The 24,939-nt window shown below is 50.4% G+C and overlaps 1 long non-coding RNA gene across 10 annotated transcripts in view; it reads left to right on the forward strand.

Annotated features, from left to right (window-relative positions):
• The window catches only part of LOC129051125 (uncharacterized), a 42,625-nt gene extending 20,086 nt beyond the window's left edge, over positions 1-22,539 (forward strand). The window contains exons 3-8 of one of the 10 annotated variants that reach the window (XR_008515200.2): positions 2,798-2,857; positions 4,788-4,965; positions 9,599-12,276; positions 13,758-16,647; positions 18,150-18,245; positions 19,122-22,539. This is a non-coding gene — a long non-coding RNA (uncharacterized LOC129051125). The remainder of the gene's footprint in view (positions 1-2,797; positions 2,858-4,787; positions 4,966-9,598; positions 12,277-13,757; positions 16,648-18,149; positions 18,246-19,121) is intronic. The other 9 variants (XR_008515197.2, XR_008515202.2, XR_008515198.2 and 6 more) reach the window with 9 other exon arrangements.
• Positions 22,540-24,939: the final 2,400 nt, after the last annotated feature.

Raw genomic sequence — 24,939 nt, forward strand, 5'->3', positions numbered from 1 at the left:
TGTATGTACACAACCCGGGCTCAAATTGTAAGTTAATTACATTAACCCCAGTGTACTCCGGGATCTGAGCAGCCAGAGATGAAATTAGTCTTTTTCCTATCATAAGATTCTTTTCAACTTCACTATATTAATTTTTAGCCAAATACTTACTCATAAGGAAAATTGAAGTTAATGTAACCAAAGATAAAGTAATGCAGCCTTAATATTCTGAAGGGATTATGGAGACCCATGAAAATATACTCTGCAAATATCATCGACGTGGAATGGATTTATGGAGTTGGGCGGGGGAGAAGAAATGAAGACGCCAAGAAGACCCTTTTTTCTGCCCATTTTCCCCCTGCCAGCCTAGGGTTAATAAAGGACCTAATCTACGAAATGTAGTCCTTGGAGAAAACAGTCTCCCAGGGGTGGTGGAGGGTGCTGGGGGAGGAGACAGATGGCCTCTGAGAGCAGTTAGGCCTTCATGTCAGGGGCAGGTGAGGGGCCCAAGTGTCCCCTGGCAGCAGGATTACCTCTGTCCACCCCCTTGGTGGCCCAGGAATCTCCATGGCTCAGCCTCTTAATCTCCCTGCTCTGATGAGACAAGTCACACTTCTTGGTCTTTCCCTTGGGATGTCAAGAGGGACCACTGGCTCCTCTGTCTGCCAACCCAGAGACCCTCAGGTGGCACCCTTAGTTACCGCAGTGGTCCCGTGGTGACTGAAGATCTAAGGCGAATTTCTTTTAAAAGAGTTTCCTCCAAAAGTCTATCAATTCTCCAACAACTAAGAAAAACTACACATCACCCATTCAGTCTTGGGAGCCTGCATTCCCAAGGGGCTACGTCTCCTGCTGCACTCCCGTCACCCTGCCATCTGGGGAAAGAAAGCAAACCTAAAACCTTGTGAGTTTGTCTCAGAAGCATTTTTCTCCTCTGATCATTCCAAGTGAAGCAGTAGGAACCGAATTTCTGATAGCCTCCTCCTAGGAAACGACTCTGTCGTGACCTGGCACTCGCCTTCACTTGACCTTCTGTGATTCTAGCCCTCTGCCCGATGCAGGTGCCGTCTCACCCTCCCAAACTGGAGTATCCTGAACCCCTTTGGGCCCTCCCCCTCCATTCTGGTCTTTGGTCTGAGAGAAACCATCACAGCCTCAGGGACCTGATTCTGTCGGGCCTCTGGGCTACTGAGAGTCCACTTAGCTTCCTTTTCTGTCCCGAACCCGACTGTTGTACTTGTCACTCAAGGGTCCCTGCACTGAGGTGGCTCATAGGCTTCACCTGAGTGCCAACTGCAATTGATTGGTGGTGGCTGTTCACAGTGTTAAGAAGGATTCTGAGCCTGAATCCAGTCTCCAAGAGGAAAAGAACACTGCAGATATTAGCAATACGTGTCAAGTATGTGTGTGTGTGTTTACACTATGAATACTTTCCAATGTTTTTAAATGAAAACATGTTAATGGCTATACCATAATTTATTTTAATTCCATTTTTTGTTTTTGCCTTTTTTTTTTTCCTTTACTACTAAGGGTAAATGACACATCTTTGTACACGACCCTTTGAATATCTGACCCTTTGTCCAGGTAGACTCCTAGAAAGGGAAGCACTAGACCAAAGATTGCAAACAAAGACCAAGTTATTTAAAAGTTGAGCTCTTTATTATGACCATATATTCCCGCACATGTGAGGGCCAGGATGTTTATTTCAGGAAAAAATTAATACAGCCCAAGTTACAAATATTAACAGACAGGGTGGCTCCCCCCAGGCATCTGGCAAAGTCTCAGCCCAGAGGGGCGAGAGGAGCTGATTCTGGGTTCATTCTGGAACAGCTGGGGTGGCCCTGTTTGCAGGTCCCCTCCTGGGGTCCATGCTGTGCCTGGGTTCACTTTGGCCTGAAATGAAATGACCATTTCTTTGCAGTGGGGCATGGACAGTAAGGATGAGCAATCTCCTCAGCTCGAACTGTTCAAAGTGCAGACTTTGAGCAGAGCACAGATATTCCTAATTATTCAAATTAAGAGATCACACACGAGAGCAAGATTTAAAGCAATTAAGTAGGGGGTTATTGTGTTCCCTGTCAGTATCTTCATTTTCATAATTCCTAGTCATAGAATCAAAGACATTAGTGCTGGAAAGAAAACAGGAGGTTGAGTCCAGCTGTCTTGTTGGACAGAGGAAATGAGGTGCTCAGAGAAGGTAAGTGGTTTAACCAAGCCACACAGCCAGTTCACGGCAGGATGGCAGGCCAAATCCTGTTTCAGTGTTTTTGTTTTGTTTTGTTTTGTTTTTGAGACGGAGTCTTGCTCTGCCGCCCAGGCTGGAGTGCAGTGGCACGATCTCGGCTCACTGCAAACTCCACCTCCTGGATTCACGCCGTTCTCCCTCAGCCTCCCAAGTGGCTGGGACTACAGGCGCCCGCCACCACTCCTGGCTAATTTTTTGTATTTTTAGTAAAGATGGGGTTTCACCATGTTAGCCAGGATGGTCTCAATCTCCTGACCTCGTGATCTGCCCACCTCGGCCTCCCAAAGTGCTGGGATTACAGGTGTGAGCCACCACGCCTGGCTGTTTCAGTGGTCTTACCACCACACCTCACTTCCAGCCACCCCTGCTTACACATACTCACCTCCCTGGGGCTCTGCTGGTCCCTGGGCTTCACACTCAGTGAGTCCAGAGCCCTCCCTTCTCCGTACACTTTCGGCTGTGGCTACCTCACTGCCTATTCTGAAGCTTAGAGCAATGTTCTTGTGATTTTTTCTGCAGCGCATGGCTAATGCAATTGCCTCCACATGTCTCTCGTTTTGCTCTTCTGCCTAGTTCCACGTGGCAAAAGTGAGAAGAGATCAAGCCTGGTTATGCTGTGTCTACATCCATATGGTATGCTTGCTCTACTTTTTTTTTTTTTTTTTTTTTGAGACAAAGTCTCACTCTTGTTGCCCAGGTTGGAGTGCAGTGGTGTAATCTCGGCTCACTGCAACCTCTGCCTCCCGGGTTTAAGCGATTTTCCTGCCTCAGTCTCCCAAGTAGCTGAGATTACAGGCGTGCACCACCACGCCTGGCTAATTTTTATATTTTTAATAGAGATGGGGTTTCAACATGTTGGCCAGGCTGGTCTTGAACTCCTGACATCAGGTGATCCACCCACCTCAGTCTCCCAAAATGCTGGGATTACAGGCGTGAGCCACTGCACCTGGACTGATTGCTCCACTTTTTAAGGGAGATAATAAAACAGGCCTTGCCTGTGTTTGGTTTGAATTAGTTTTGCAGAGAGCCCCACCTTCTTGCCCCACATGAAAGGAAATTGCAGGCGCTTTGCAACAGCAGCTGAACTCCGACCTCAGCTGCAGTAACTAAGATGCCCTTGTCTGCCAGAAACACTGCTGAGCGAGCCAGTTGTTCTGGAGAGAGGGCAGCAAAGGGACTGAGCAGGGAAGGAGGGAATGAAAACCCTGGCTCAAGGCTGAGAAGGAAGCAGAGTCTGTGCTTGGTGGATGGGGTGGGAACAGCTGGAGAGCGAGACGCAGGAATGCCCATGGAGCGCTCACCTCTTGCAAGGTGGGGAGACACTAGTGGAAGGCAAAAGGGGGTTGTTCTTGTACCGCCCAAATCCAGGGCATCTGTAGAAACTGCTTGTGTCTGTGGGTCAGGGCTGATGCCAGGACAGCACCCATGAAAAGGAGAGAAGCTGGGTTCTTGGGCAGCAAGAGGTGGGTCTGTGGTTGGTGTGCCCCATGAGGGGCCAGCCTGTTACCTCCTAGCATTGCATAGGGCTGTGCAGTGGGGCGTGAGGCACAGCGAGAGCCCAGTTGCAGAATTATCATTGATACAGACACCAAAAGTCTGCATTTTGAGCAGTTCAAGATGACAAGTTTGAGTGTCCTTACCATCCATGCCCCAGTGCAAAGAATTGCTCATTCCATTTCAGGCCAAAGTGAACCCAGGCACAGTGTGGTCCCCAGAGGAAACAGGGCTACCCTGGCTGCTCCAGGACGAACTCAGAAACAGCTTTTCTCATCCCACTGGGCCAAGGTTTCTCCAGGTGCCTGGTGGGAGAGGAGCTTGAGTTGCCAGCAGAGCCCCCTGTCTGTTATCTCTATGTTGGGCTGTACTAACTTTCTCCTGAAACGCACAGCCCAGCACACCATGTCTGGCTCTCTAGGCTGTCAGGACATTTGATTCTGACGCGGCTCCCCTGGGCGGCCCTGCCAAGGCTCTGTCTCTCCTTGAAGGTGGTGACTGTTCCCCTGCCACCTCATCTTCTCCAGTGAGACGCATTCCCTGCAGGAACAGTCATGCCTTCTGCAGCCTGCGCCTTCCTCCATAGTTGGGGAAGCTGCACAAGGGCCTGCCCTTCGTGGGCCACATCGACCCCTCAGCTTGCAGCCTGTGCAGCATCTGTGCGGCAATCACACTATCTTGCAGCCGGCAAGCGCAGGGCTGGGAAACCCAGGTACCTGCAAATCAGATGCTTCCCAAGGGGCAGGCAGGCAGCTGTGATGGAAGAAGAAAAGGTAGAGACCAAGGGAGGGGCCTTGGTCTCAGGGCCAAGACACAGCTGCCCTGAGACCCACCTCAGTAACCACGGGCCTGAACCTCCGTGGAGATGAGGATGTGCCTTATTATCCTTGTCGCCCTCTCTGGGGTGGTCCTCATGACCTCAGCCTGGCTATCTCATAAGCCAGCAGTATTTGAGTCAGCTACAAGAGAGGCCAGAGGCATAGGTGTTTTGATTTGTGCATTTTGTTTTGTTTTTGAAGTACAGAAATTGCATGAGCCTTGAAAATTTTTCTCTCCTCCTTTCTCAAAGAGAACAGTAAAAGCATTCATCGCATGGCTGGCTGAGGCTTGAGTTTGACGGAGAAGTGAGGTTTCTAAAGAGCTCTGCCCCACTGACACCTCAAGCTGCCCTGACTGCTCCTCCCTGAGCTGGGAGATGCCATCAGCTGTCAGACCTGGCCTCAGGGTAACAGGCAACGAAGGCACAGGTGAGCAGTTGGTGGAACCACAAAATAAAACGCTGCATGATTTTTATGAATTTAGCCTTGATTCCGTTTTTTCCTGCCTGCCTGGAGAGCAGGGCCATGCTCTCCTCTGAGCAAGAATCAGGGGCGATGGTGGGCTTTGCAGAGAGCCCTGAAAGCTTCCTGGCAGGGATTGTCACCCGCGCTGGGATAGCTTTTGCTTTGGAGCAGAGGTGGGGTATGTACCTGCTGGGGGCAAACTTCCCTACAGTTGCTAGCTGTGATCACTCCTCCCTGTTCTCATTTTTCCTCCGCCCTGCCATGCTTTCCGTTTTGTCGCGCCCTGGGCCAGCTGAGTCCTGGTCCCAGGTAGGAATGTGTTGCTCTCATTCCCTGCGGAGTGTGATTCTCGGGGCGGCAGTGCCGCTACTCTGTAGGATGCACCATCCAGGATGGCTCTCGGATCTTCCCCGCCTGGCTCTTCCCCAGCCACAGGCTGCTTTATCCCCAGGGTGGGCGCTGCAATAAGGATCCCCAGCCTGAAGCAGGCTCCAGAGCTGAGTCAGTCAACAGATGGTAACTGGGCACCTTGGGGTTCCCTCCTGGTGATGGAATAAACAGAGGTCCTGGCCGCCGCCTCTCTGGCGCCTCCAGCTGGGGGTGTCCGCTGGTTGCAGGTGGAGTTCCAGCTCCAGCCCATGGACAGCACGTCAGTCCCCTGCCACGCAGCTAGCCCAGCGGCATAGGTCAGACGCAAGTGAGTCTTGTCTGAGGGCACATCCTGGCATCAAAGGCTGTGACCTGGAAGGGGCTGCAGGGGATGTGGCTGCCCAGTGACCGGACACGGCTGAGGCAGATTTTGGGAAAAGGAGAGAGTCACAGAGTCCCTTGGGCATGACTGAAGGCAGATGCTACCAAAGATGAGCTTCTGCCTCCAGGAGAGGTGGGGACCCAGGGGGGCGGCACTGAGCCAGGAGCAGGGGTGGTGAGCACCTCATGGGCCTGGTCCATCTGATGGCCTCTGGCAGCAGTTGTCTGTGCTGGCCCAGATGGTCACAGGGAGGATTCCACACTGGGTGCTTTGAAGGTTCCCCTCCCATTGTTCAGAGGAAGCCCCTGCACCGGACCAATGAGAACACAAGGCCCTGAGAGGGAGTGTGAGGACCCTGCTGTGTCCACAGCCTGGAGCTTTTCAACCCACATTCTGTGTTTTTTCCTCTATAACTCTCTCTCTTTCCATATATATATATATATATATATATATATATATATATATATATATATATATATATTTTTTTTTTTTTTTTTTTTTTTTTTTTTTTTTTTTGAGACGGAGTCTCACTCTGTCGCTCAGGCTGGAGTGCAGTGGCGCGATCTCAGCTCACTGCAACCTCCGCCTCCTGGGTTCAAGTGATTCTCTTGCCTCAGTCTCTCGAGTAGCTGGGACTACAGGTCCGTGCCACCATGCCCGGCTAATTTTTGTATTTTTAGTAGAGACGGGGTTTCACCATGTTGGCCAGGATGGTCTTGATCTCTTGATCTCATGATCCACCCGCCTTGGCCTCCCAAAATATATATATATATATAAACTTTCTTTACGTGGTTTTAATGAAGTTAGCATAGGTTCTGTGTTTTCCCTGGCTGCTGGGAGATTGGGACAGTGTCTTCTGTGGGAGAGGATATGAGATGATGGTGGGCTGTGCACAGTCCTGGGATGAGCCAGCCTTTCAGGAAGGCCCTGATGGAAGCTTCCGGCTAGGGTTTCTCACCCCACACTGGGATCACTTCTGTTGCTACTGCTCAGAGCAGAGTAGGCTATGCTTCTTAAGGGACTGCATCTGCTGGGCGAAAGTTCTTTTTTTTTCCCCCCAGCAGGGTGCCCCCCGCCACTGCCCACCAAACAGGGACAGGATTCCCTTTTTAGAGCACAAAGGATCTCTGACAACATGGCATGGCCTGTACCCGTTTGAGGTTGATGCCACCAGTCTGGTCCCTAGAAGCAAACTCTGCTGGAATCTGGGGTGTTGTCCCCCTGCAGTGGTGTCAGAGACGCAGTGGACCTGGGTCTCCACCAGCAAGGAAGACTAACCCTCAGGACAGGTTGTGCCTGATCGTGCCTTTTCAAATCAGCATTGTGTTTCATTAAAATAACAGAAATACTGTATAAGCAGTAATCACCTATAGTCACTTACCGATGTTAGGAAGCAGCTAGGATCAGGAACGTGCCTCTTAGGCACAGACTGGTGCTGCCTTGCTCTCTTATGAACTGCCTTTTCAGTTGAGCTCAGATTTGGTTGGAGAAAAAAAAAAAAAAATGAGCTTTTGAATTGGACCAAGCCTGACTTTTGGCCCTGGCTCTGTCCAGCTCTTGCAGAGGGACTCTGTGAAATGGTGCATTAGACACTGCCAGCACATGGCAGGGACTTGTAGTAATCAGGAGTCCTTTTCTAAGTGACCAAAATCCCAAATTCAAATAAGGAAGAGGAAAATTCATTGGCTACAACAGCTTCAGGTATGGCTGGATCCAGGTGCTCCAACAATACAGTCAGGATCCAGTGTCTCTCTGTCTCTTGCTGGTCTCCTGTGTGTTCACATCATTCCCAGGTGAGCTGTTTTTCCATGGTGGAAGCTCCACACTTTTGTCTCACCAACTTTAAGACCACCTGAAAGCCAGCTGTGCTTTCCCAACAGGCTGTTGGAGAGACTGGTGCCAATCACAGCACATGCCAAATGGAGGGCTCATATTCAGGCAGGCAGCTGGGGGGAAGGTACAGCAGACACTTTCTGGGCCCATGGCCTCTTACCCCTGTGAGTTCAGGTGTGGCTGTGTGGGTAGGTACCATCTTTCCTCTTGTCTTCTGACTCAGGGCTTTTTCCATAGCTAAGGGCAGGGTAAGCTGGGGAGATGCCACCCCCTGGGACAACTGTCTGCCAATGGGGGACAATAGTCTGCACCCATGGAGGGACAACCCAGAGGCAGATCCCACGGATTTTTCAGAGGGTTCCTGGTGGGTCTGAGCCCCTGTTGCCCACCCTGATCACCAGCCCAGTGTCATCCTCACACTGGCCACGCTGATCACCAGCCCAGTGGCATCCTCGCATTGGCCACGCTGATCACCAGCCCAGTGGCATCCTCGCATTGGCCACGCTGATCACCAGCCCAGTGGCATCCTCGCATTGACCACGCTGATCACCAGCCCAGTGACAGCCTCACATTGGCTTTCTCCCCACCCAGATCTCACTGCCCTGCCCCTCACTCCAGCTTCCTGGAGTCACCTCCCACCTACACTACCTGCACCCAAGGCCTTGTCTCAGGCTCTGTTTTGGGGGAACCCTGAAAGGCAGAGAGGTCAACCTCACCTGAAGCAGGTGAACTGAGAAGTATTAGGGCCTTGGGGACACCTGAGTTTGACCAGCCAGGCGTCTGACCTCCCTCAGCAGCAGGACCCCTGTCTCAATTGTTGTCTCATGAATCCTCCCAGTGTATAAAGAGTACAAGAAAGGGGTTGGTCCAGGCTCACAAGCATTTACTGACCACCAACTATGTACCAGGCTTACTCTCTCTTCACATGAACCCATCATCACCCCATTCTACAGGTGCAGGGAGTGAGGCCTGAAATCATCAGGAAGGATCTGAGGCCACACAGCTGGTAAATGGCAGAGCGGGGGCTGGAGTCCAGGGCCTCTCACTCCAGGTGTGGGCTCCTGTCCTCGCCCCGCTGGCTGGTCTGAGGTGGCTCACTGAGCTGGGTGCAGCTTGAAGCGTCCCTTGGTCCCCTCCAGTCAAGACTGGATTTTCCCGCCAGCTCCCAGCCACTGTCCTTCCTCCCCAGGCACCTTCCGCTGTGTTTTTTGCAGAGTCAGGCTCTCCTAACTCTCTCTCACACCCCTTCCTGTTCAGGCTCCAACTTTCTCTGCCCAGAAGCCCTTGCTGGCATTGGTGCCTGTGCCAAGCTTGCTCAGTGGGAGGTGGGTTCACAGCCTCTCACCTCCTTCCCTGCTCGCTGTCCACAGGACCATCCAAGTAAAGGCTCCCCTCAACACCACCTCTTCTCTCAACCCCGTCCCATGTCACCACTCAAAATGACAGCACTAACCCTTTCTACCCTGCTCCTCAAATCCCAACCCTCACCTTCCGGGGCTGCCCCTGCCTGCCCAGATCACCTTCCTGCTGAGAAAATGGAAGCGTTAAACTCTCAATCCTCTTCAAAGCTCATTAGCCAGAGAAAGCTACACATCAAATTGATTTTATTTCTCCAGGTTCTGGCTAACGCAATGACTTCAGGCCACAGGCGGGGAGGGCGGGGTTATTTTTTCGAGGCTTGCTGGTGCCTCTCTGCCCTTTCCTTCTGGCTGGCCCATGATTCTTGCAATTTGACAAGCTCTGCGCAGTCCCAGGGCCAGGACACAGGGCGAACCTTGTGCTCCCCAGGGGCAGGATGGGGGCAGAGGGATGGAGGAGGTGCTGAGCCCACAGCAGCCTCCCTTCCCAGGGCCCTACCCAGAAGCTGTCCTGCCACTCGTAAAGAGCCTGAAAGATGGAAAGGATCTCTCTCTTATTCTTGTAATACACTTTGTCCAGAATTCATGATGAAATACATTTTCTCCAGAACGTTTTATGCAGTTAATGATGTAAAATCAAACTGACTGTTGTCAGACCATTCTCAGTGCCTCCGTAACCCCAGTATTTGTGCTGAAGATGGTGGGACCTCAATTCACCCTTCTGGAATGTCGCAGAGCCTGGCCCCAGCCTGAGCAATGGCAGCTCTCCAGGAGTCTGAGGTCTGAATCTGCCTGGTACAGCATCCTGGAGAGCACGTGCAGACACAGAAGTACTGTGTGCCCCGTGAAACAGCGGGCCAGGTAAGCATTTTGTCCCATCTTTCATGTGCTCCCTCTGTGTGGCTGCCCTGGAGGCTCTGAGGAGGCCTGCGGGGAGGCCCTAGGCTGTTCCAAACCACCTCTATAAATAGCCAGCTTCAGGAATTCACTGGGAGCCAGGCTGTTTTTATAGGCTTGTATCTTCGTTTTTCCAGTAATCCAGCTGAGTGCTTCTGGACCTGGGCCCCTGACAGGGAACTGACAACCCCACATCTGCCACAGGCAGAAAACTTGTGGGGGTCAGGGGAAGCTCTTTCTCTGCCATTTAAGAAGGAATAGGGGGCCGGGGCTGCCAGCCCGCTTGGCTCACAATTTTTGGACTGTCTGGCATTGTGGCCAGCACGTGACTGTGGTTATTTGGGGCAAGCAGGGGTGCCCAAGTCCAAACACATCTCCTCCCAGGCCTGTCCCTCACTGACACATCTGGTAAGCATGCGATGGAGACAGAGAACACTGTGTAACAGGAACCAACGCTGGGCTGTCCCAGGCATCCTTTATGGAGAAAAACTCTTTCTATGGGATCTGAATGCTTCTGCTCTTAAATAACCAGTGTGAATTTCTTCTAAGCAGCCAGTGACTAGCCAACAGTTCAAGTAGGGCAAAGTCAGTGATGGACTGGATTTCATTTCTCATCAGTGGCATGAAGGGGGTGAACCAGGGGGTCTCCAGTCCCACTTAGACTCAATTCCATAACCTCAACCAAGCACCTGAGCACGCCGGGCACCTGGGGAGCCAAGGGACTTGGTACCAGGAGTGGGGCCCACAGGGCCCTGTGAGTGTGTTGTCAGGGGTGGGGAGAAGCCACGGAGGTCAAGGCAGGGCTGTGCTCGCTCAGAGGACCAGATGGCAAAAAGTCCCAGGAAAGCTGGTCTCTGTCCATCCTCAACACAGCTTTTCCTTGTGAAGGGAGAGGGAGGAAAGGGATAACCAGCCCCGGGGAGGAAGAGCCCCGAGCGAGGTGTGGACGGCACTCATGAAGATGAGGAAGAGGAGCTTGAGCGCAGGGACAGTGCACAGCACAGTCTGCATCAGAGGAGATGTCTGGGGTCAGACAGACTGAAGGGCCTGTCCCTTGGGGCCCAGTGGCCATGACTTGGTGCAAAAGCCCCCGCCCCCCACAGCCTCCCTGATCCGAGCCCCTGGCCTTGGGCATCTCCTGCTCTCCTTCCTGAACTAGCGTTGACCTCACATCACAGCTGCCCTTCCGTGGCTTCATTTATTCAGGAGAGATCTATGGACTGCCGCCACGATGCACGCTCACTCTCTGTTCAGACCTGACGGTGGATCCCGAGCCGTGGACCTTGGCATTCTCCCCACAGATCAGCTCACCTTCACCCTTTTGATGTTGCCACTTCCAGCTGTTCCAGGAAGATGCCTCCTTGGTCTAGCCCAGCCAGGCACACCCTGAATGCAGACCTCAGGCAGCCACCCCAGACCCAGCAGAGGGGACACCAGCATGGGCAGCGCAAGTGGGCCTGACATCAGGAAAGTGACCATCCCTGCCTGTCCCTCCAGGGCTAGAGTCATGACTGTATTTGAGTGTGATTCGGGTTCATGTAACAGAGCACAAGTGACATTAAAGGGGAAGAAGAAGTAGATGAAGACATGGCTGAAAGCAGACATTAGCCAAATTCTTACTCTAAGGAGAAATGAGGGGTGAGAAGCCTTTCATCCCTGTTACTGACTTGTCTCCAGTTCGCAGGTACCAGACTGCAGGGGTGGGGGTGGGGCAGGCTCTAGGGAGATTCTCGCCTGGTACCCAGCTCGACACTTTGCAATAGTAGTTGATTTGTCATTGCTGTTGGAATTCATTTTTTTATTTTTTTGAGATGGAGTCTCACTCTGTTGTCCAGGCTGGAGTGCAGTGGTGCAATCTCGGCTCACTGCAACCTCTGCCTCCCAGGTTCAAGAGATTCTCCTGCTTCAGCCTCCTGAGTAGCTGGGACTATAGGTGCGCACCACCATGCCCAGCTAATTTTTGTATTTTTGGTAGAGACGGGGTTTCACCATGTTGGGCAGGATGGTCTCAATCTCTTGATCTCATGATCTGCCCCACCTTGGCCTCCCAAACTGCTGGGATTACAGGCGTGAGCCACCGCGCCTGGGCTGGAATTCATTTTTAAATCATGCAACACAGGACTGATTCCCGAAACAGCATCCCTGTGCCTTTGCGTGGCCACGTCCTCTTGAGGAAGACCTGTGGACTCCGAGCGGCCAAGGGTGTCCCTTTGGAGCCCAACAGGTGGGGCTGAATTCCACTTCTGCTGGTTGCCCGCTGTGTGACCTTAGCCGAGTGTCTGGATCTAGGCCTTAGCTCCCTCACCTGTTAAATGAGGCCAGAGCTGAACACTTTTCAGGGCTGCTGATGGAATGAAGGAGATAAAAGATGCAAAGGAGCTCCGTGTGGTGCTGGGGACGTGCAAGCATCCAACAGGCGACATTTGCCATTCTTAGGTAATCACTGTCATTAGAGTGCATGCATTCAAGTACCCACAGACGGGGTGGAGGCTCCGCTTGGGCTGGGGCAAAAGATGCCTGCCCAGGACACCACAGAGGTCCCTATCCTCACAGGTGACCCGTGGGAAGTGACGGAGAGGAGATGTGTGGCAGAGCCCTAAGGGTGCCTGCAGCCCGGCCCTGCCACAGTGTGGGACATTGCCCACTTTCGCAATGGCATCTTCAAGTGGGGGCCTCCTTGACACATGGGCAGTCCCCACTTCTGGTCTCCTCTCCCGCCTTTGACTAATGGCTGACCTGACATCTTTCAGCAAGTGACCTTGTTGCAGCTGGTAATTCAAATATCTTTCAGTGTCAGAAATAATAAGCGCCACCGTGAGATGAACAAGCAGAGCTTAAGTTGAGCGCAGATTAATGGGGTTTTAATATTCCTAATTTAATCACTCCTTTCTGTCACACTGTGGGCAACATGATGTAGCAGCTAATTATTTTTTTAAACCATGATGGGGATCTTTCCTAATCAATTTTATATTTAACGTGAATGAAGGAAGGGCGGTGATTAATGGGAGAATAAATCTCAGCAAACAGGCACAAGCAAGCGATCAGTTAAAAATACGGCAGGATGACTTTTCCTTCTCCTGTAGTAAATTCTTCAGGGATGGGATGGGGCACAATTTTAAGTCTCTTTCAATCTAAAAAAGGGAAATAAGTTGAAGATTTAAAAACCATTTTGGATGAAAAGTCATAAACACACATTTTCATTGATGTAAAACAGTATAGACTAATCAGTGTGGTGGCATTCCATACATCTTACATTATATTCTAGCATTATGGCATTTCATACCTGCTACAATGTATCCCAGTAAGTATGTGTTGTTTCATATCTGCTACAATGTATACCAGTAAGTATGTGGCATTTCATACCTGCTACAATGTATACTAAGGAGTATTATGGCCTTCTATAGTTGCTACATTATTATTATTATTATCATTATTATTATTATTATTTGTAGACAAGTCTCTCTCTGTCGCCCAGGCTGGAGTACAGTGGCATGATCTCAGCTCGTGGCAACATCCAACATCTGCCTCCCAGGTTCAAGTGATTCTCGTGCCTCAGCTTCCTTGAGTAGCTGGGACTACAGGCAGGCACCACCACGCCCTGCTAATTTTTGTATTTTTAGTAGAGACAGGGTTTCACCATGTTGGCTAGGCTGATCTCGAACTCCTGACCTCAAGTGATCCGCCTGCCTCAGCCTCCCAAAGTGCTGGGATTACAAGCGTGAGCCACCCTGCCCTGCCTAGTTGCTACATTATATACTAGTAAGCACAGTGGCATTTCATAGCTGCTGCCATTTATAGGGAGCATGCTGAGGGGTGAAAGACACTGACTTTCATGTCAGGAAAACGTGTATATTCAAATGCTGGTGCTGCCCTTTATCGTGTGACCTTGGGCCTCAGTTTTCTTATCTTTTAAATAGGTGCAATGATGCCCCTTGGAGCATTGCGAGGGCTCAATGTGTGGATGCAGTGCATAGTGCCTGGTATGTATGTGCTGCCAAATCTAACTTTAATTCTCACAACACTAGAAAGTGTGTCTTAGGCTGAGGTCCCCAGTAGCAGGCCCTGGGAGGAGGATCTGCATGAAAGGGATTTGTTAGATGTGCCCTGGAAAGCTGCACAATGGAACAGGGACTCAGAGAGACCAGGAGGAGGAGGCTACGCAGTGGAGGATCAGGACAAGCACAGGCAAATTTTGGGATGATGATGATCACACCCGAGAGATATCCCAATCAGGGACCCAGGAGCTAAGAATGTAGAACTCAGTCTGTCAGTCACGGGCAAGGGAGACATAAATTCCTGTGTGTTTCCAGTCCTCCTGCCAAGTGGCTTCTAGCTTTCTGGGAACAATGCTCCCAACAAGAGACCCAGGCACCGTCTATGGAGTGAGTAAAAAAACGGTGATACTGGCGGAGGTGGACAGTGCCTGCCCAGGAGGCTGGTCAGCTGCTCCGGGTCACACAAAGAAGGTGTGAGCTGGCATAGACCCCTGGTCAGGTCAGGAGGTGGCTGGGTAAGATGTGAACTTGCACCCAAGGACCTATGGGTCCCCAAAGATCTGGAGTAGAATTCGCACTCTAATATCCCTACCCCATGGGGAAGCTCTTGGGGCAGACTGCAGGACCCCTCAGGACAGAGGCTCCCCATGTAAGCATTTCTCATAACAAGCAGAGTTGGGCATCTTTACCATGTTTTCATTCATTCATTCATTCATATATTCACTTATTCATCCGTATTCATCCAACCTTTGTTTAGCAAGCGCCTCCTACTGGCTGGGCACTGTTGTAGGCATGAGGCATAACAGTCAACAAGAATTTTAAAAAATTAATTCCTTTTCTCACGGAGCTGACATTCTAGAGGGAAGGGATGAGCAACAAGAATGGCAAAACACAGAGACAGCGTGCATCTTAGAAGGTGACGGTTTCCATGCAGAAAGCAAAGCAGAAAGAGCCAACAGCCAGGGCTGGAAGGAGTGCACCGTCCAATGTGCTTCCAGCGGAGCCTCACCAAGGAGACGCAAGCACAGACCTGAAGGGACCTCATTGAGTCTTGTGGCTTTGAATACCACATAGATACTGACAACTCCCAAACTGTTTATCTCCAGCATGTCCTCTCTTCAACTCCAGCTGGTAATTCAAATATCTTTGAATTCAAGAGCATCTTCAAGAAGAGGTGTTCTTGAAAGAGAGTATTCCACGCAGCAGGAATAGCAAGTACACAGGCTAAGAGGTAGGAGCCTGCCTGGTCTGCGGGAAGATAGCAGGGAGCTGGCGCACCAGCTGCGGAGAGGTGAGCTGAGGCCAGAGCAGCTGAGGAGGCTGCAGGCTTTGTGAACAGGCAAGTCTGGATGAGGCCTTGGCTTCCTCTCCAAGTGCATTAAGGCTGGAGAGTGACATCTGATTTGCATGTTAAAATGCTAGCTGTGATGGTAGAGAACAGTCTATGGGGGCATGGAGACTGGGGAAGTGCAAGGAGACTCGTAGGAGGTGAAAGGTGATGGTGGCTGCTCCAGAGTGTTGGAGATGGCAGAGGTGGGAGAGGCTGGACACCGGGCACTTTCCAAGGTGGAGTTGGCAGCATGTACTGGCAGGTGGATGTGGGGGTGCAAGAGTCTTGGAGGAGTCAAGGACAAGTCCAAGCAGTTGGAGGGCGGGAGCTGCTGTCAACTGAGATGGGAAGATTCGAGATGTGGAGTAGTGGGAAGCTGAGTTTGGGTATATCAGGCCCATTCAACATCTGTCTGAATGAAGGGGCTGACGACACAGTGGGATGTGTAAGTCTGGAATTCAGAGGATAGAACATGCTGGAGATACCCAGTTTAGGAGCTGTGGGCATCTATGTGGTATTCAAAGCCACAGGACTCAATGAAGTCCCAGGGAGAGTGAAGGTGGATACAGAAAATAGTCGTCCAAGCCTCGGGTGGCTCGTGGGGTCAGAGTGTGAGGAGACTAGGGGCCCAGCGAAGGAGACCGAGAAGGAGCAGCCAGGGGGCAGGAGGAGATCCAGACAAAGTGGGGTCCTGTGGGCTAAGGGAAGAGAATTCTCAAGGGAAAGGGAAGATGGGCAGCTGTATCCACACTGCAGAAGGATCAAGTCATATGACCACCGAGAACCAACCACTGGACATACCATGTGGAGGCCACTGGTGATCTTTTCTTTTAACTGTCAAATACACATAACATAAAACTTACCATAGTAACCATTTTTAAATGCACATATCCATGGCCATAAGCACCTTCCTAATGCCATGCGATCATCAGCACTGCTGCGTTCCAGAACATTTTCCTTCCTCCAAAGGGGGCTCCACACCTGTCAGCAGTCACTCCCCGTCTCCCCTCCTTCAGCCCCCGGCAACCCCTCATCTGCCTTCTGCCTTTAGGGGTTTGCCTAATCTGTGTTTCATATCCGTGGAAACACACAATGTGGTGTTTTGTGCCTGGCTCCTTTCACCCAGCATCGTGTCTTCCAGGTTCATGCACATTGTAGCACGTGTCGGTACTTCACTTCTTTTTGTTCTACATTTGAATTTACTTGTTAAAAAAAACTGACAAAATTTTATAGATATATATTTGTGCTGTACAATGTGGTTTTGAACTATGCATGCATAGTGCAGTGACTACATTGAATGAATTAACACATGCATTACCTCATAAACTATCATTTTTCTGTGGTGAGAACACTTACAATCTACTCTTTTGGTGATTTTGTTTCTTTTTAAGGTGAATAGTATTCCACTGTATGGATAGACCACACTGCGTTCACCCATCCATCTATTGACGGCCATTGGGCTGTTTCTACCTTTGTGCTGCTGTGAGTAATGATGCTATGAACATGTGTGGCCGTGTCTCCTTTCAAGTCTCTGTTTTCAGTTCTTTGGGAGTGATCCCGAGGCATGGCATTGCTGGTGACCTGCACAACGGGAGCTTCCACGGGTTGTTGGGGTCCATGCCCATGCTGGATGCTGGGAGAGAATGGGAGGAGAGGAATGGAGATGGCAAGGGTTTACAGCTCTTTTGAGAAGTTTTGCTGCCAAGGAAAGGGGAAATGTGGGGCTATTGCTTGAGGGAAAAACAGGGCAAAAGAGTTTAGTTTGGTTTTTGGGGATAGGAGAAGTGGCATGTGCTGGCATGCTGGTGAGGGAGATCAGACACTGGCCTGACGAGTGGGATGGGATCCCTCCCAGAGATCAGACACTGACCTGATGAGGGAGATCAGACACTGGCCCCATGGGTGGAATGGGAGGGAGGGAGGAATGGGAGGGAGGGAGGAATAGGAGGGAGGGAGGAATAGGAGGGAGGGAGGAATGGGAGGGAGGGAGATCAGACACTGGCCCCACGGGTGGAATGGGAGGGAGGGTGATCAGACGCTGACCCCATGGGTGGAACAGGGAGGGAGGGAGATCAGACACTGGCCCCACGGGGAGGTGGATGCTGGGGTGGGAGCTCCTCAGGGCCCCTCTGCTGTCTTTGAATGGGTTCCCTCCCAGGGTTCGGACAACACCCCTGACCTTCCCCTGATCTGTTAGGGACTGCAAGAGGATTAAGGACTGTAGGCAGGTCAGATATTGAGAAGGAGAGAGTTCCTGGTGGATTTAATTCTGTGAAACATGGCCGCAGCCTTGCAGTCAGACCCTAGGTCCTGTTCTTCTCCACTGTAAAGCTGGAACCTCCATAGGAGGGAAAGAAGTTGGAAGGGGGTGAGGAAGGAAGAGGGGCTATGTTGTGAAGAGTAAAAAGAAAACAATAAGGCTGTCATCATTGGGGGACTGTGAGAACTCGGGCCACACCCCCTCAGCAAGTGACAAGGACAAACATTTGCATGGTGCTTAACAAGTTTAAAAAATATATAATCTTTTCACTCTGATAAAAGAAAAACTTCAGCCAAATTAAATTTAAAGGAGTTGAATTGAGCGATGAACAATTCGTGAATCGGGCAGCCTCCCTAGCCAGAGTGGGCTCAGAGACTCCAGGGCAGCCACGTGGTGGAGGAAGATTTATGGACAGAAAGAGGAAATTGACTACAGAAAGCGAAAGTGAGGTACAGAAACAGCTGGATTGGTTACAGGTTGGTGTTTGCCTTATTTGAACACGGTTCAGTCGGCCCCCTTTGATTGGCCAAAACTCAGTGACTGGTACAAGTGCAGGCTACAGTCTGTTGATGCCTCCGCTTGTTATATCAATAGTTCACGATGTACAGAAAGACCTTTAGGCCGAACTTAAAATATGTAAGGAGGCAGCTTTAGGCTAAACTTGATTTAGCAACATGCATTTAGTGTTCTGAACTCAATATTATTTCATCTGCTCTTCCCAAAGCTTCCAGATGGGACCGGAGTTTCAGGGATGTGGTTTGCCCAAGGATGCACACCAGAGGGTGGCTGAGCCTGGCGGGTCCCCGATCTGCGACCCAGAGTGAGTGGCACCAGGGAGAGGATACAGCCCTCAATGTTTCTGCACTTTGAGCTGATTGCTTTCCCATTTGACCCTAGAAGTTGGATATGAACATTGTCTTGTGTTTGATTTCCTTTGTTTGGGGAGGTCATAAAAAGGCCCCAACAGGATTCTATTAAAGCTTTTTCTCCCAAGTGAGTATCTAAGGCCAAGTTATAAAGCATTGCAGGGGGAAAACGAACATTTGCCTTGAAACCTCTTCCCTTGCCTCATAGAAAACCAGAAGGGAAAGAGCACTGAGAAGAGAAGGAGCATTATTTCCTTCCCTTGTCCGCGTCCTCTGGGCCTCCAGTCCACGTGACTGTGGGGCCTGCGCGCCTGCCCCATCCTCCCTCCACTGAGAAGGGAGCTTCCAGTGTGTTAAGGGGGGCAGCACTGTGGTTCTGTTGTTTTCTTTCCACAGGCTTGGGGTTCACAAACTCAGAAGGGATTTGTCCCTGAGCAGTTTTCTTCCTTGGTTTTTTAAGCCATTTCAGTTTCAAGGAAATTGAATCCATGTGTGTTTGGATTAATTGCTTAACTCCTAAAAACATTGTTTTGTAACAGCAATTTGACATCCAAAAAGCTTAAGTTACTTTCCATCCTTTTTCTGTGGTCCCAGTCGGGGGAAATGAGAGATCCCTCTTGCACCAGCCCCATGCTTACAGCTGGAAAGGGCTAATGAGGAATTAGCGTGATGTTCAATTTATCCCCAAATAAGGCGGGCTTGCAAACCTCACTCTGAAATCCAGGAAGCCTCCTGGGTCCTGCTGGGTTTCTGGGCTTTAGAGAATGTGGACACCTTCTGTGGTCTCATGTTCAATTTGAGATTTCCTTTTCCCCGGGTCTCGTTTCCAGATCTTGACTGTTCCTCTGGTGGTTCAAATTGCAGTGGAGGAGATGTCAGGCCCCCGAAGGGATGCACGTCTCAGCAGTCAGGGCTCTTGAGGTCTAGGAGGTGCTGCTGAGGGAAGGAAGGTTCGTGTGCTCTGCTCTAGAAATTGTTCTGATGTTCAGGCATGGTGACTGATGGGATGGCCCCATATCATGAGTCAAAGAGGAAGAGTGCACCTTCTTGAATGGCCAGGTCCATCGGGAGGCTCGGGGGTTAATACCATCCGGAGGAGAGGAGTGCTCTTAGGCTGGGCATTCACCCCTAGACCTCAGTTTTCCCATCTGTTAAACAGGAATAACCTCTGACCTCAGAGTTGTTCCAAGAGCCGTTTCCTGGTGCCCCCAGACTTCATGTGAGCAGGCATCTGCATTGGCCCCAGTGGACGCTGAGGGTTTGCTCAAGTGGACCCTTTCCTCCTGGGGCCTTCCATTACCTTCCTTCTGCCTGACCTCATTCATCTGCACCCACCTGGCCTCTGATACCTTCCCTGATGACTTCAGTCAGGCAGGCGGTCTTCTGCTTCCCTAGCGACCATCAAAGACCACAGAGATTAGCAAGCATGTCAGTGTTTCCGAAGGAGGGCGGTCACCCATTCCCCATATTCCTGCCCCCTGCAGCACTCGGCAGAGGGCCAGGCACAGCAGCAGCTGTTCACTAAGTTCCCCTTGATTGGTAAACTGCTCGGGGGTGTAGATGGGTGTGGCTGTGGATGTGGTGGTGATGTTGGTGTTCCCATAGGTTCTGCGTTCAGACCCTAAGAATCCAAATGAACCCGCCTAATGACTTGGCGGAAGTTGGCTGGCTCCAAGGTCCATCATTATCTCATCTTCCTCTCAGCAACTTGACCAGGACTTCACTTCTAGCGGTGTAGGACCGATTTCCTGTAGAGGCTCACGTATGTGACTTCATTGGCTGTCAGGCAGAAAGCAAGGTATCTATACCCACAAAACAAGGTGTCTATACCCCACTTCTGTGCTCCTTTATGGCATAAATGGCATGATCAAACGGTTATCCATCATAATATCTGCAATGCAGCTCTGAGACTAACCACCTGGAGTTGGTGCAGATGATGGGTTGGAGGCTCTGTCCCCTACAGGAAGGCCCTCACTTTAGATGTTGGCTGCAAGTTCTGGCCGCCCCGGATACATGCACCTCTGACCAACTGGCTACAAATTCAGGAGTTTCCCTGACCTCCTGGCATTCAGCAATTCACAACGATGAACCACACAACTCAGGAAAGTGCTGTACTTAGGATTGCGGTGTCATTAGCAAGGATACAAATCAGAACCAGCTACTGGGAGAGGCATGGAGAGGGAGGTCTGGGAAGGTCCCAAATTCAGAGCTTCCATGTTCTCAAGACCATGCAAAGCCTCCCAGGGGACTGATTTGTGATTACGAACCAGGGACAGTCATCTAAGCTTCTGATGCTCAGAGGTTTTACTGGGGTTTCATGATGTAGGCGTGACTGACAGGACTTGATCTCCAGTCCCTTTCCCCTCCAGGAGGTGATGGAGAAGGGCCTCAGCCTGCCGTTCACATAGTCAGTCTTTCTGGCATGGGCTGTTCTAACCCTGAGTCCCCTCATTAGCAAAGACTTTGAGGGCTCACTGTGAATAAAAAAGACTTGCCAAGGATTTGGGGGCGACTTCCCAGAAACAAAGGCCAGTCCAATTCTGTATTATACAACAATTTGCTGGTGCTATCCAATGACGTGCTCTCACCAGCCCTTGCCATGGGATGCCGACTCCATGACTCTTACAAAGGATTCTCCCTGACCCAGCTGACGGAAGCTGTGTCCCAAGTGCTTTGCAGAGACAGCAGAAACCGTCCAGAGAGGCCCTTTCAATGGCCAAGTGAGTGCTTTGTTCTGAAGGAAGTTACAGCCCAAGTTCGCACGACTATCATGAAATCTTCAAAACATTTCATTTTTTTAAGTCATGAGATTCCCCTGAGCCCTCCCTGTCCAAGTTGTGTGATGCTCACTTTCAGAAGGAAAGGAGCCAGGACAGAAAGCTCGAAACTCATTCCCCTTAAACGAATGAGTCTTGTTTCGAGGGGGACTCCTCTTCATGGTGGGATTTTCAGCTCAGCTCAGCATCCCTCATGCACCAGGCAATGCAGGTTCAGTAGGGATGCAGGCTTGAGCCCCACCGTGGAAGACTTGCAGCCTCAGGTGCAGAGGGGTGAGGCTGGATCAGAGATACTGAGCAAGAATTTCAGTATGGGCTGGGAAGAGGTATGCCCGCAGGGCGCTGGGAACACAGAGCAGGTGCCCCTGGCTCAGACCAGGAGGGTTAAGGTCATCTTGGTGTCTTTAAGGGATAAGTGGGGGTGGCTAGATGATTGTGGGTAAGGAGACAGCATGAATAAGGCAGAGAGGAGCCAAACAGCAACCCCAGGCTGTTTGAAAATGTGGAAGTTTTGAGTGGGGCTTGAGGGGTCTATCAGAAGAAAGCTGGCCAGGCGCGGTGGGTCACACCTATAATCCCAGCACTTTGGGAGGCCGAGATGGGAGAATCACTTGAGTTCAGGAGTTTGAGACCAGGTTGGCCAAAATGGTGAAACCCCGTCTCTACTAAAAATACAGCAAAATTAGCTGAGTGTGGTGGCACACGCCTGTAATCCCAACTACTAGGGAGGCTGAGGCACAACAATCACTTGAACTTGGGAGGCGGAGGCTGCAGTGAGCCGAGATCGCACCATTGCACTCCAGCCTGGGCAACAGAGCAAGACTCTGTCTCAAAAATAAATAAATAAATAAGTAAAAAGTGAATAAATAAATAAAGGAGATAGCCAAGGAGCTCAGATTGTCCTGTATAAAGTAGAGTCATCAACAGATGAATGGAGAAATAAATTGTGGTATACACACACAAGGGAATAACATTCAGCCCTAAAAAAGGGATGAAGTACATATTGAGACAGGCCACAACATAGACAAACCTTGAGAACATTAGCTAAGTGAAAGAAGCCAGACAAAAAAGACCACATAGTGTATAATTCTATTTACATGAAATGTCCGGAATAGGCAAACGCACAGAGACAGAAAGCACGTGGTCACCTGGGGTTAGGGGAGGGGAGGGAAGGGGAGGGACTGCTTGATGGGTACAGGGGTTGCTTTTGGGATGTTGAAAATGTTTTGGCCCTAGATAGAGGGGGTGGCTGCACAACACTGTGAATGTACCTAATGCCCCTGAATTGTTTATTTTTACGTGGTTAATTTATGTTATATGAATTTCATCCCAATTTAAAATAGTAAAAGATGAGGCTGAGCAATGGAACGAATTAAGAATGCAGAATGGCCACAGTGGACATTTAGAAAGTTGCTCAAAGGACAGGGTGGGTGACAAAAGCCATCCAGGCAGGGTGGCAGAAGGGAGTGTTCAAAGGCCATTTCCTTTTTTTTTTTTTTTTTTTTTTTTGAGACGGAGTCTTGCCCAGGCTGGAGTGCAGTGGCACAATCTTGGCTCACTGCAACCTCCACCTCCCTGGTTCAAGTGATTCTCCTGCCTTAGCCTCCCGAGTAGCTGGAACTACAGGCGCCCACCACCACACCTGGCTAATATTTTGTATTTTTAGTAGAGACAGGGTTTCACCATGTTGGCCAGGATGGTCTTGATCTCTTGACCTCATGATCCACCTGCCTTGGCCTCCCAAAGTGCTGGGATTACAGGCATGAGCCACCGTGCCCAGCCCAAAGGCCATTTCAAAAGTCTCCATGAATAACAATAAGGTCTTAAACCTGGAGAGGATTTTCATGGAAGGATGGCATTAAGAATTTTTAGGGGCTTCAGTGGGCATATGGGGTGACTACAAGGAACACATTTTTTTCAGAATGGCACATTAATAGAAAGTGGTCCTAGGGCAGTGCTTTGCCTGGTAGACTCTGCCTTTGTGCTCTATGTCCAGCCCTTACGAAAGCCCAGGATTCACGCCCCAGAGGTAATTGGCCAACGTGGAGCTGGAGACCTTCACCCCCTTCCAAGAGACAGCTGCCTAAGGTTAAGTAGGATGAACTTGAGGACAATTCTGGGAACAGTAGGCTCGATAGCTTCTAAAATAAACTTAACTTCTGAGTCTCTCTCAGCTTTGCCTCCGGAATCAGAGCTGGAATCATTTACATACTCTGGTCAAGCAGAAGTGGCTGAATCACGACCCCCTCCTTAGCCCCACTCTGAAACGTTGTCTGTTTGCATAGCCTGAATCCTTTGTACAGACCTACCCTGTCTGAACCCTCATGACTTTTCTGAAGAGGACTTTGTGCTTGTTCTGTGTGCCAGGAATTTTAAAATGGCATTTAGCCCAAAGCAAGAAAGTTCTGGCCTCATCTTTATAAAATTATTTTTTAAAGGGAGGGCAGTATTTAATGATGCACAGAGGGACTATCCATGCCCACAGCTGGTCCCTCATCACTCAGCATATGCCAGGGAAATTGCTCCTTCCTGGTGGTGGAGGTGACCCCAGGAGACCCTAACTAATTTGAATATCAAGTCTGATAAGAATGTAATTAGGAAAGGACTGCAGAAAATCTGGTGATGCATTTCTAAAGTCAGCCAAACCATGATTTGCCCAATTTCTGCTGTATATTCAACTCTCTTTTGGGTACTTGCATAAGGAACAAACACCTCAGAGGTGTAGAGTCATAGACTGTTAGATGGAAACTTGCCATGTGTCATCCGGTTCAAGCCCCACACCTGTGAGGCTGACATCTGCCCTCACACATACACCTGTGCAGAGATGGTCCCCTGAGCCGTCCTGGCCCATTAGTGACTTGCATCCTCCTGGTTACAGTGATTTCTTCCAAGGTGGTCAAATTGTCAGAGGTGTGTGAAATAGAGCAACTCTATCTTGAATAAGAGCTGAGTAAAACGAGACTGAGACCTACTGGGCTGCATTCCCAGATGGTTCGGCATTCTTAGTCACAGAATGAGATAGGAGGTCGGCACAAGATACAGGTCATAAAGACCTTGCTGATAAAACAGGCTGCAGTGAAGAAGCCAGTTAAAAACCCACCAAAACCGAGATGACGAGAGTGACCTCTGGTCATCCTCACTGCTACACTCCCATCAGCACCATGACAGTTTACAAATGCCGTGGCAATGTCAGGAAGTGACCCTAGATGGTCTAGAAAGGGAAGGCATGAATAATCCACCCCTTGTTTAGCATATCCTCAAGAAATCACCATAAAAATGGGCAACCAGCAGCCCGGAGGGGCTATGGAGTCTATGGAGTAGCCATTCTTTCATTCCTCGACTTTCTTTTTTTTTTTTTTTTTTTGAGATAGAGTCTTGCTGTCTTGCCCAGGCTGTAGTGCAGTGGCACGATCTCGGCTCACTGCAAGCCAGGTTCACGCCATTCTCCTGCCTCAGCCTCCCGAGTCGCTGGGAATACAGGCGCCCGCCACTCGTCTATTTTTTTTTTTGAGACGGAGTCTTGCTCTGTCGCCCAGGCTGGAGTGCAGTGGCACGATCTTGGCTCACTGCAAGCTCCGCCTCCCGGGTTCACGCCATTCTCCTGCCTCAGCCTCCCAAGTAGCTGGGACTACAGGCGCCCGCCACCACAACCAGCTAATTTTTTGTATTTTTAGTAGAGATGGGGTTTCACCATGTTAGCTAGGATGATCTCGATCTCCTGACCTCGTGATCCGCCCGCCTCGGCCTCCCAAAGTGCTGGGATTACAGGCATGAGCCACCGCGCGCGGCCCACTCGTCTACTTTCTTAATAAACTTGCTTTCACTTTACTCTGTGGACTCACCCTGACTTCTTTCTTGCACAAGATCCCGA

This window comes from Pongo abelii, chromosome 19 (assembly GCF_028885655.2).
Source record: "Pongo abelii isolate AG06213 chromosome 19, NHGRI_mPonAbe1-v2.0_pri, whole genome shotgun sequence".
Taxonomy (NCBI): domain Eukaryota; kingdom Metazoa; phylum Chordata; class Mammalia; order Primates; family Hominidae; genus Pongo; species Pongo abelii.